The 12,500-nt window shown below is 40.8% G+C and overlaps 1 protein-coding gene and 1 pseudogene across 1 annotated transcript in view; both read left to right on the top strand.

Annotated features, from left to right (window-relative positions):
- The window catches only part of LOC145462510 (uncharacterized), a 7,996-nt pseudogene extending 3,957 nt beyond the window's left edge, over positions 1-4,039 (top strand).
- LOC145462469 (uncharacterized) overlaps positions 1-12,500 on the top strand; it is a 249,957-nt gene that overhangs the window by 48,575 nt on the left and 188,882 nt on the right. The window lies entirely within an intron of this gene.

Genomic DNA, 12,500 nt, shown 5'->3' with positions numbered 1-12,500 from the left:
AAGGGCCTATTCCGTGACTATTTGATGATTAAAGAGGGGGGCGTAAGGGTTTGCGGTGATGCGGTTTTGCGTTATTTTTGGTGCGGTTTTGCGGAAATCTTTATTTTAACCTGCGGTATTGCGGTTTAATAAGACTAAGCGGTTTGCGGTTTTCATAAATTTTGATTGCGGTGGTTATCGGTAAACAAGAGTCGGCAGCGTGTCTGCGCCTGGGTCTGCGCTTTCCAGTTATGACAATTATTACTCGGATCCTGACGCTTCCGATGACTTTTGATCTCTTGTTTATGTTTTGCAAGGGACCATTGTTGTTTGTAAATTTTCGCTTTTTCCAGTTAATGATTGGTATGATTAGCCATTTTATCCAATGATATGTCGACTTGTTGACTTTCCGGGCTGGGAATCTTTCGCTCGGATTTCCTACAGTATTTGCCGTGGCCTCGTGCGGGACACTGTCTGCCGAGCAAGAAGAAGTGGTTATGAGGATGGTCGGGAAGAGATTGGAAGGAGAGATTGGAAGCTCGGCGACGTTTCTTCTGGCAGCAAGAACTCGCCTCTGGAGAGTTATACGCTTCAACAATCGTTTGCTTTACTGAACACTTCATGGGGCTGACTACGTTGTCTTCGGGTTATTCAAATTCTTCTTGGAAAATTTTAAATGAAATTTAAGGTTGATTCAGTCGAATTGCGACACAAAATGGATGTTCCGCGCTCGTATTCGGGATATTTGAGTTTGAAAACTAGCATCTTGACGAATTTTCACCGTGCAAAAAACTCGCTGAAAGCTTGCGTTGTTTAAAGTGCACCTAACCCCAAAAATGTTTTTTCGCTAGAACGAATCTACTTATTATTTGAAATAGTTCTGCGAAAAAATTTTTGGATTCCGTTAAATCCTCGATTTTCTGTGCCACGACGAAATCTCGAAAATAGCTCCAAAACACCGTCATTTTGTTTCACGACCGAGTTTGAGGAGAATGGGTCCAGCGGCTCTTGTGACGTCTACCCAGGAAGGTTGGATATCTCATTTCCTCTCATCTCCTTCAGGATGGTGCAATACACATTCGAAAAGTGCGCAGAAACGCCTTCCAGAGGTGCTATCGGCTGTTGCAGCAATATTCCAGATTTAAAGAAAGGTATACTGTACAATTTACTGGCGATGATCGGCTAATGGTGCAATAAAGACGTAAACGATGGTTGATTTTGTCGAACCGAAACAAGCGAACTGAATCTGTGAGAACCATTGAAGAACTCTCACTGGAATTTGTTCCGCAGACTTTCGAACGCTGTTTTCATAAATTTTCTGCTTAAAGCTAACCAGCAATTTGTAGAAATACCACCGACAACCTATATCTTCCAATCCCGCAGTATTTATAACATAACCGGCAAAGTTGTGTGATCCGGTCATGATCAAGAAGCGTTATACTGATACGTAAATAGATCGCAACTGTACGCCGCCAACCAACACTTATTTCTCTTTCGATTTAGATGAAAGTCGAAGATTAATCCTCTAGAATTACATGATAACAAAATTGTTAGACTCACAGAGTTTTTCGAAGGTTTGGAAATCAGCAGTGTGACAAAGATTCTGTGCAATAGCGTCGAAAATATGACCGCGTAACATTATCTGCGGACCGCTTAGGGAACACATCCTTTTCGCTTATCCGACGAATTTCACTGCAAACTTTGAGAACAATTTACATTGGTTATTTGGAGTTACGACTTAAAACGTGTGACAATGTGAAATCGGTAATTGTATGAAATGTTTCCTTCCGCCTTGCTTCCCGCAGCTTCAAAAATACAGGTCCAAACAATACGATTTTCAATCGATCGAAGCCAATGTTTTGGAGGTCATCAAGTCTCGAAAACTGCAACACGTACGTCGCTCTTATAAACATGAAGCATTCAACTGAAAGTAAAACACAAACTGGATTTAACAGAACCTTGACAAAATACATTCTCGGTAAGGACAAATGTAAACGGGCTATAAACACGCGTGGGAATCTTATGTTTAGTTGACGAAATTACCATCCAAAGCAGTCCTTGAGTTTTCTTTCCTGCTGTTCGTTTGCCTGCTCCTCCACTTCGTATCTAGCTTTCCATTCCTAATATACAAGCAGCTCGTCCGCAAAGACGTCTTCCCCGTCGTCGCTTGAAATATTGCAAATTGTTCTCAAAGCTCTAAGCAGTGAGTTCACAGTTGTCGAACGTGCTCGATCGAAGTTTATTTCGGAGCCTTCCGAATCGAAACTTAACTCTGACTCCAGTGACGAAAAAGAAATGATTCTGAGACAAAACTTGGACGTTTTAGTCCCAAAATACATCGGATCGATTAGTTTTGCATTCTATTTTCTCGAGCAAATACAGTGAGTTGACTGAGGCGCTATTGTGTTTGGTTCCTGGGTAGACGTCATCAGGTACCGCCGCCCCAGACTCCCTAAAACGCGGTCGTGAAACACTTAATCGCGACTTTGAAAGGGTATAGAAAATCGAGGATTCAACCAAATTCAAAAATTTCTTCGCCCAAATGCTTCAAGTAAAGTCTAGATTTGTTTTAGCGAAAAAAAAATTTTGGGGTTAGGTGCACTTTAACATTCGAGTCGTTTCCAGTGCTGAAGTCGTAAACATCGATGTTTTTCAATCGGGTAACTCAGCAGTATTTGTGCGTGCGCGAGCACACTTATATCAGTCCCACAGCAGCATGACGAAGTCAGTCCTACGGTATTATTTTATAAGTGCGATGATCATACGTTGATTAACATTAACGTACACTTTTATCAAACTAAGGTCGTGTTTCTAATGGAATGGCGAACTAGAAATAATGATGACGGCACCGTAGCACATTTGTAACTACGGTTTCGGTATTTTGGTAAATTTCCATGCGGTATTGCGGTTTGTTGCGTATTTTTACGCGGTTTTGCGGTTTTCGGACCCCCCTTACGCCCCCCTCGTTCAGTAGATTAAGTCCAGAATCTGGGAAATGAAAGAAGGTAAATATGCAAAGACTATCTCCAAGATTCTAGTCACAGCAATTTTTCTTATGCAAGATATGCGGAGAAATTTTTTTACCCAAATTTATAGAGAATTATATGGAGACGCCATACTGGTGCCCATCCGTATGGGCACCAACATGGCGGCCGGAAACCAATAGAAACATCTGTCATTGAGGTTTACTACAAAAGCGTGAATTTATCTCTCGAGGAACTCTAAACAATTAAAACCTATTTTTTTCTAAGACAAAAACTGTTCAGATAGCCAAATTCCCCGAAACAAGTCACTATTTTAACCATAATGACAGCTCTCTGGGCCGCCATGCAAATGCCGCGTCACGCAAAAGCGTAGAAATTCAAGCGTAGTGTATCACAAAACCAAGAACCCATTCGGAGCGAAAATTTGTATGAATATTAGTTTTCAGCTGCTCTTATACATCATTAAAGTTAAATCTCAGGAAGCTCAACAGTTTTGTAGTTTGAATTTCAGTGACGTCATGTGAAAACCAGCGATAACATGCGGACTCTAAAATTCAAAGCTCAACCGACAAATGCGTTTTTCGCTACCATCAATCAAATATTCGGCGGCTCCTCCAAGCTTCCGACTACCGCCGAGCACTGTTTCGTAGTCTAAACTGTGCTCAACGATTTCATTACCGCGCGCTCGGCAGTAGTCGGAAGCTGGGAGGAGCCGCCGAACATTTGATTGACGGTAGCGAAAAACGCATTTGTCGGTTGAATGTTATTGAAAGGCGCAGTAAACGTAGAAATCAAACAAACAGGAGCTCGGTAATCCCGCGTTTGATTGAGTACGGCTGTCCACCTTTCGGTAATTGAAAGTTCGATTTTGTTCGATTGTCGACCGTTCGGCAATCGAACGTTCAATTTTGTTCGATTGACTAACTTTTGGTGTAAGTTCGATTATGTTCGATTACCGAACCCAATCGAACATCAATCGTTCGATTAGATACGCCGGGCTATATGGGTTACACTTTGAACCAAAAACAGATTACGAATTTAATCAAGAAAGGGCCCATTTGGCCTGGTTCGTTTCACTTGTTTTAAAGCGCGGAGAAATCCACTGCTGAACCTAAAAAGTGGAAAATGCAAGCGTAACGCTAGATAAAGTGACACCCGTCACTTCAACGTTTTAGCCTGTCATTTGTTGCGAAAATTGATAAACTCGATTCGCGACACAAAATAAAACGCTCAAAGTAGCCTGTCACAAACGATTGCGTCTCCAAGGTCTTAGATCCATGTTAAAATCAAAGTGCTCTATGAGCAAATCCCTCGATCTCCCAGTGGATGATGAATGACGTGTGGCTTACGGGTTATTCTAGTTATACGAATTACCACATTGACTATACTTGTTATTACAACAGTATTTTTTTTTCTTTTTTTTAAAAAAAGAATAACTTTTCGTGCATACTACATGACACTAGTGAGACAATCTCAGATAGTGCGGATCTCAGATAGTGCAGAGTGCAATGTATAGCTCTGGCACAATAGTCACACCTCCCGTGTTCACTCCCGGTTTGTATTTACTTTGGTACCTAGGGCTTTTTCCCTTGCAGAATATGATCGAACAGAAACCTTTATAAGCCATAATCTTGTTACAATCTTAGCAGTGCGTATGTTTCATGTCTGTACTTTTATTCGATGTTTAATAATAGCTTACAATTATTGTTTGTCAAGACAGCTTTCAAATTTTACGCTGGTGTTTCACGTTGATTTTTTTTCATTTCAAAATTTAATAATATGCTGAAGTAGCAAATGTGACAATTTTACTTTTCACGCCAACGTTTGTAACTTGATACTTTTGTTTTCCTCGCGAAGGTATGGAACTTTTCTAAAACCCTTATTTTATCGAAAACTTAAGAGATAAATGGAAGAAAGTAAATATCTTATAAGGAAATGGAACAAAGTTAAATATCTTATGAGGAAATTGAAGGAGAACGATTTTGTTTGATTTAAAACTTTTCACCGATAAACAAGAAGTAATTTAATGAGGGGGGCGTAAGGGGGGTCCGAAAACCGCAAAACCGCGTAAAAATACGCAACAAACCGCAATACCGCATGGAAATTTACCAAAACACCGAAACCGTAGTTACAAATGTGCTACGGTGCCGTCATCATTATTTCTAGTTCGCCATTCCATTAGAAACACGACCTTAGTTTGATAAAAGTGTACGTTAATGTTAATCAACGTATGATCATCGCACTCATAAAATAATACCGTAGGACTGACTTCGTCATGCTGCTGTGGGACTGATATAAGTGCGCTCGCGCACGCACAAATACTGCTGAGTTACCCGATTGAAAAACATCGATGTTTATGACTTCAGCACTGGAAACGACTCGAATGTTAAACAACGCAAGCTTTCAGCGAGTTTTTTGCACGGTGAAAATTCGTCAAGATGCTAGTTTTCAAACTCAAATATCCCGAATACGAGCGCGGAACATCCATTTTGTGTCGCAATTCGACTGAATCAACCTTAAATTTCATTTAAAATTTTCCAAGAAGAATTTGAATAACCCGAAGACAACGTAGTCAGCCCCATGAAGTGTTCAGTAAAGCAAACGATTGTTGAAGCGTATAACTCTCCAGAGGCGAGTTCTTGCTGCCAGAAGAAACGTCGCCGAGCTTCCAATCTCTCCTTCCAATCTCTTCCCGACCATCCTCATAACCACTTCTTCTTGCTCGGCAGACAGTGTCCCGCACGAGGCCACGGCAAATACTGTAGGAAATCCGAGCGAAAGATTCCCAGCCCGGAAAGTCAACAAGTCGACGTATCATTGGATAAAATGGCTAATCATACCAATCATTAACTGGAAAAAGCGAAAATTTACAAACAGCAAAGCTTGCTTGCACAACAATGGTCCCTTGCAAAACATAAACAAGAGATCAAAAGTCATCGGAAGCGTCAGGATCCGAGTAATAATTGTCATAACTGGAAAGCGCAGACCCAGGCGCAGACCGCTGCCGACTCTTTTTTACCGATTACCGCCATCAAAATTTATGAAAACCGCAAACCGCTTAGTCTTATTAAACCGCAATACCGCAGGTTAAAATAAAGATTTCCGCAAAACCGCACCAAAAATAACGCAAAACCGCATCACCGCAAACCGTTACGCCTCCCTCCTGAACGGTTTTCATTGCGTTCGACGAAGTGGAACGCAAACCTAATTTTGACCTGTGGCTTTTCAGAGTTGGTCTCCATGTGCACGCTTCTAAGCTGAAAAAAAACACGTTCCTGTAAGGACACCAAAATGGTCACCCCGCTTGATTTTTGCAGGGGCATGCTAAGACAATGTGATAAGACATGTGGCGAACATGTGAGTATGTTAGCAGACCATGTGAGCTCGTCTTTCCGACGGATCTTTTTTTGACTTCTTTCCATCCAGTCGCCGTACGCCTCGCTATTATGTGCTTTCAGCGTTAGATTTTGGTGAATTTAAACGCTTCGACGGCAGCATTTATCGCAATCTGAGGGAATTGTCCTTGTTTATTGACACGACTTGGCTTTGGGATGATAACCGTGGGAACAGCTACATTTGGATTGCATTTGTTGATTAGTTCCAGTCGCGACAGATAGCTCAGTCTTTATCCGGTCGAAATTTTATTGTTTGGAATCGGTGGAAAAGTACTCTGAAGGTAAGATCCATAAGACTACTTTATTCATCAGGGGAAATACTCGAATTAGTCCTGAGACGAGCACGCGACTGCAAATGCTAGCTTAGAATAATGTACGTAATTTAAATATTCTATGAAACTTGAGAGACTACAGAAACTGGAAGCGTCACGCAACGTATCAACAAATCGTGACCTCTTCACTTGCATGGACTTTGACACTATGCATGTCTGACTGTAAAACCTCGGTTGCTGCTGAAAAATGTTGATTTTAGCAATGGACAAAGGTTGAAAGTCAGCTAGCGAAATCATTTATTTACGATGTATAATTATATATTAAAGTGAGAGCGTCGAACGCACTCTCATAATCTCTGATTACTACTAGTTTTTATTTTGATCTATTTTGAATGGCGTGACACTGAAAACCAGCAATTGAAAGGCGCAGTAAATATTAACACTGATAAAAAAATGAAGAAATGGAAAAGAAAATGCCTAAATATTACAAGTGTATATTTTGAGGAAATTTTGTACTTTGAACCGCCCCCCTAATCCTCCCGAATCATTTGTTAGTGATTTGCTAAGACGATTGTCACATCTGCCACGTGGTCGGGGGAAATTTCAGATGACGGAAGAAGATCTGGTGTTGATCAGTAATAAGCTCCCTGAGCTGGTTGAGAAAGGATCAAAGCGTTCAAAACAAGAAGAAAAAGAAAGACCACAAAAAATTAAACAACTGAAAGCCGGGATCCGGAGGACATGACAGTAATCAGGAGTGCTCACCGGAGCCGATATACAAAATATCCGCTCGGCAGGGCTTAGTGCGCTGGCTGGGATTCTGAAGCATTGGCATGGAACTTGCTGGGAAGTCCGCTTCAAAACAATTGCTTGCTTACTGGTTTAAACTCGGAGCTTATCCTAGCTGGAAAATGCGCATTTTTGGCATGAATCTAGCTGGTAAATTTTAATGTGAGGTTTTCCCTGGTAGACTCCATTACCAGCCGCCACTCTGGAAAATTAGCCCCGGGAAATTAGCATGCACTCATCAACCGAAGGCATTTCGCGCGAAGAATGGACTCAGGGTGCCGCCTAGTGATATGGTCACTTAGGATTCGTCTATCCAGGCATGCGCTGCGTCATATTACACAGCAGTTATATGACCCCTGTGTGACAGCTGAGCTGTCAACTTTGAAAGCGAAAACGTTGCTATTGCAGGCCGGGTACGGTCACGTCCCAGCCAAAGCTTTTGGCTACAGCGCTCTACAGAGTCGGGAACGGTTTCTTAATAAGAGAGTTGATTTTATTTCAACACGGTAAGTTTCCTGTGCTTCCTCTTGTCTGTTAGCTGTGTACTTTCAGACCTACTCTACTATTCTGTATTTGCCGTTATTGTTCTGACCAAGTTGGATAACAATTAATTTTATGTGCATTATCCTCGTGCATTATCTTCTTGGTGTGCTTTCCGTTTAGACAACCAGATCTTCTTTGTAGTTTCACACATGTCGAAAATTCTTGATTTACTTATTTAGATGTTTACAATTTTGTTTCAGCAATCGTCAGAATCGTTTCGTGTGACGCTATTGCAGCTAAAGACCATTTACTGAGGTATGTCAGTCTTGTAAGCTGTTGTATGTCTTTCGTGCAATAGTACCGGGAATAGTATCGTCTTTGACAAATGCTTATGCGTGCCGTCTACTTTAGATGTAACATGTTTACTAGTACAGCTAGTAAGTTTATATACACTTAGTATTTAAATTTAAATCAAATTCTAGGCACAAGTATTCTCATCATATCGCGAACATTTCATCTGAGTGTGTGCTTACCATACATCGACAGACAGACAGACAGACCAGGACATTTAAGCGAAAGTCACGGATTGTAGTTGTTTTGTTTTTCGCTATATCGTTTTTGGGCTATTGATACTGTTATATTTATGATACTCTATATTTATGGAGAATGGAACAGTTCGTTCTGCTCGGATTTTTTAGAATAATGGTAATGTGGCAGAAACTTTAAGGTGGCCGAACACAGTTTTCAAGAGGCTATGCTTAAATTCACCATTACTTTTAAGCTATTTATGCTTTGGCGCTCGTTTTTTGCAAGAGTCAAGGTTAACCACAGAAAAGTTTATTCTCGCATTTTGGCTAAGGTGTGTGCTGTTGCCACGGCAACGGGGCTGGTTAAAAACAAGGCTTAAAAACTGGTTTTTGTTTATTTAAAAAAAATCCAGTCGTTAGATTTTTTTCATCTTTTGCCCACTACGAATTGACATTAAATCCCTTCTGTCTACACTGTTCTAATAAAATTTTGACATAGGCGATTTTCGTAATTCGCCGTAAATCGTTTTCACCGCATGTTCTGTATTATTAAAAATTCCCTATGTCAAAATTCAGAGTTTTTGCGATAGATCATTCACGTGGTTTCTGAACTATTTTTTTGCCAAATTTCTTGAAATTCTAACGACTGGATCGTCAGAAATCCGCAAGTTTCCGCAAAAGCAATCGGTCTCAATTTTTTGAGCAACTGCGCATGCGCTGCATTTAACTGGGTTCTTTCGGTAACAAAGAGAAAGCTGAGAATTGCTGGTTTCTTTGCGTCGTTACCTTTTCTAACATATCTTTGTGATAAAAGACTAAAGACATCAATACATTGCGTTCAATAATAGAGAAAAAATAGCACAGATAGTGCGGATGTTGAATAAATGAAATGATCGCTCTTTGCAATCCTTGTGCATCAGCAAAAGCGCGCGCGAAAACTGTGTTCGGCCACCTTAAGAGAATCTTATTATCTGAACTTATGAGCTGTTGTTTCCTTTGATTTTACGCTTCTTCCGAAAAGATATTCCATTGTTCCCTTGGGTGTCCCTGATGTTTTGCTACGAAATTTACGTCTTGAAGTCTCAAGGGTGGAATTCTGTGAGCGACTTTCGTGCTTCATTTCTATGATTTCCAATCAGGTTATTCTTAGTTTAATAGCGCGCGCGAATATACTTATATATATTTTATTTGTATGAGTTCGGCTTGAACGCGTCCCAAGCAAGGAGACAAACAAGGTTTTATACGTAGCTTAACATTCCGTTGTTTCTACATTCACAAAGCTTGTTTTAAGAAAAAGGTAGCTTGGATTTCCAGGGTTACAAACGATGCAATTTTTTGGCGTTTGTATTTTCGTGCAATTTTGACGCAAATCCCGAAAGAACTGTATCGCGATGCAAAGCAGCGAAATTTTATCGCGTGTGCCATAGTTTCTTGAGCGGCACGTGACGCCAGAATAACAGTTCGTTTTTTTTAGGCTTGCCATAAGTCGACTCTTTCTCGAAGCGGAACGAGTGCAACTGCGAGAAGTCTTCTCGTTCCGCCAGCACGCACGAGTTGAAATTTAATTTATTTAACATTGGCGCGAAAATATCGTTGCCTACCGATGACCAGATATGATGACCTTACCTCGAAAAAACTCTATCAGGTCACTCCTTCTGTAAATACGAAATAACTGAAGCATGTTTGATTAACATGATACCGGGTTAACTTTCATACTAGTACGAACGAAGGGCGCTAAAAAATGCTCAAATTTTGAATTAGGGTAGCTGCTGTGGTCTTGCAAATGTTTATAAAACATATAGGTCGGCTTGGGTTCCGGTCTTCATTTGGCCTTGCGGAATTTGACACCTAATAACAGACTTTTTTACACTAAGCAAGGGTCGCACTAGGCACAACCTGCGATCAGGCGTTCTTTTTACAGCAAAAAAAAAAAAAAGCTAAAAAAAAATAAAGCCTGATCGCAGGTAACCTTAGGCTGTTTGGAAAGAAAACAACAAGTCGTGGAAAAAGAAACTGCGGTTTTTTTTTTAAGTTTGAAAGGGTTGAGACGTCGAGGTGTCAACGATCAGACCTTTTGTTAGTTGCAGTACACACCTTCTGCCCGAGCTTTCCCAATGGGATCAGCTTGGGTTTCCGGTCAGGTCATATTTTCTGGTTACATTGCAAACAATCCAAATAGATACCCGAGGTGAGCTTTTGACCTGGCAGTGTTTATGGGGAAATTTCATTCTTCAAGGAAATCGCTAACCGCGAAACGTATGGTTTACTTATAGACGTTTTTTCGGTTGATTTAGCGATCTGAAATTTCGTTTTTAAAAGAAGAATGCGAAGAAGGCGTCTGCGATTACCATTAAATACTAGGGATGTGGAGCGTCTACGGCAGGTGCTGGATTTTGATAACTCTCTTGCTCCCGATTTCGCTGGAATAAATAGCCGTTGTATAACGCCGCATCTTGTTTTGCATATTCTGGTCTAAAGTTGCAATGAAAAGAAAACGTTCTACAAAACTATGCACCAATGAAAGTGATCAAGTAATCACAATTAACCACGAAAGTTGGCTACTTTGCGCAATTTCAGCGCAATACCACAAAAATTTGCCCAGCGTGTGCCGCGTTTTCCTGTTTTTACCATTTCCTTCCACCCGATTGGTTAATCGACTCTTGTGGTTAGATAACCATAGAGAAACCCTAGTGATTTCCCATGGGGAGTTTCACTGTGGGAATAAAGGTCACACACAAAACACAGACTCCCCTCGACCTTCTTTCCTGTGGGCAAATAGTCTAGTGGAACCGCAACTATAACGCTGGAGTGTCGTCTCGCAGCGTTTGACTGATTGTCCGCAACACAAAATAATTCGTGCAGCGCGTCAATGCAGTTTTATTGTTGAAATCACTACTATCAATGTTTCGCTTAATTGTTAAGATGAAGAAAAAAAATACTTTTAGCCTTCGAAAAGGTTCCCGGCGAGGACAGAAAAAAAATTTGGCGAGCGCGAAACAGAATAATTCGGAGAGTGAAGCGATCAGGGCGGGACAGGGTAGCCTGTAGATTTATATTTTTGATGTGCCTATCCACCGTTTGTGATAAGCCTACAACAAATCAATCAATGAGGTAATTAGACCTGTCAAGAAGCTACATTTTCTGTCCTGGCAAACAGATCTAATCGACCTAATCATTCAGCCAGGCCCGTCGTAAGTAACATGTTCACGGAATATTTCAAATTTTATCCCTCCAGAGCCAATATTTAGAGAGCTTAAAACATATTTTGCAATACCGAAATGAGCCTAAAGAAATTATTAGCAAATGATAGAGGTGTCGACCTCTGCTAAGCGACATGTAGATCACAGCGGAAGGTCTGGAAACCACGCTCTTGACCTCTAAAAAATTTGCTATAGCACAGTCAGACGGCTCCACTCTACTTAAAATTCCTCCTCATAACAGAGCATTTTTTCTTTTTAGACAGCACAATCAGTATCAAACTTGCTATTCAATTATTATCTTTTATTTTCATGAAACGTAGTCTTATCCAATTGCGAATTGCCCTTGAAACTAGACGCTTTGCTGCGTGTACCCAGGCAGTCGTTATACTGAGAAGCACTAGCTATATTGCAATTGAGCTAAATGTTCTGCATTTGAAGTTGTACGAAATTCAATCGAATCGATGTGCTTAAGCTCTCCTGCTTTTGATTGCATTTCTTGTCATCGATTTAAAATAGCTTATTACACGTTTGCAGGTCTTTAGGGCGTGAAAAGAGTCAAGGTCTTTATATCAGCCTATAAACGTTTCAGTCTATTTTCCTCAGCCTTTGTCGTGGTTATTTGCGTTTCTCAAGCAAGCGAGACATTTCGAATTTCCGAGTTATGGCGGTGCGTGACATAGACCTACGAACGCGTTTGTCGAAAAACATATACTTATGTCATGATTTTTAGCCCAATCAGCAGATAAAGTACTAGGAAAAGAGCTTATGTAAATGCTTGTTTGTTCAGTACAGATAATCAGTCGCCTAGACAGCCAAAGTAAGCTCCAGATGTTTACACTATTTTCCGGCCGCAATGTTGGCGTACCGCGGA

The sequence above is a fragment of the Orbicella franksi genome, chromosome 12 (genome assembly GCF_964199315.1).
Source record: "Orbicella franksi chromosome 12, jaOrbFran1.1, whole genome shotgun sequence".
Lineage (NCBI taxonomy): Eukaryota > Metazoa > Cnidaria > Anthozoa > Scleractinia > Merulinidae > Orbicella > Orbicella franksi.
This window is presented reverse-complemented; position numbering and strand designations above follow the sequence as displayed.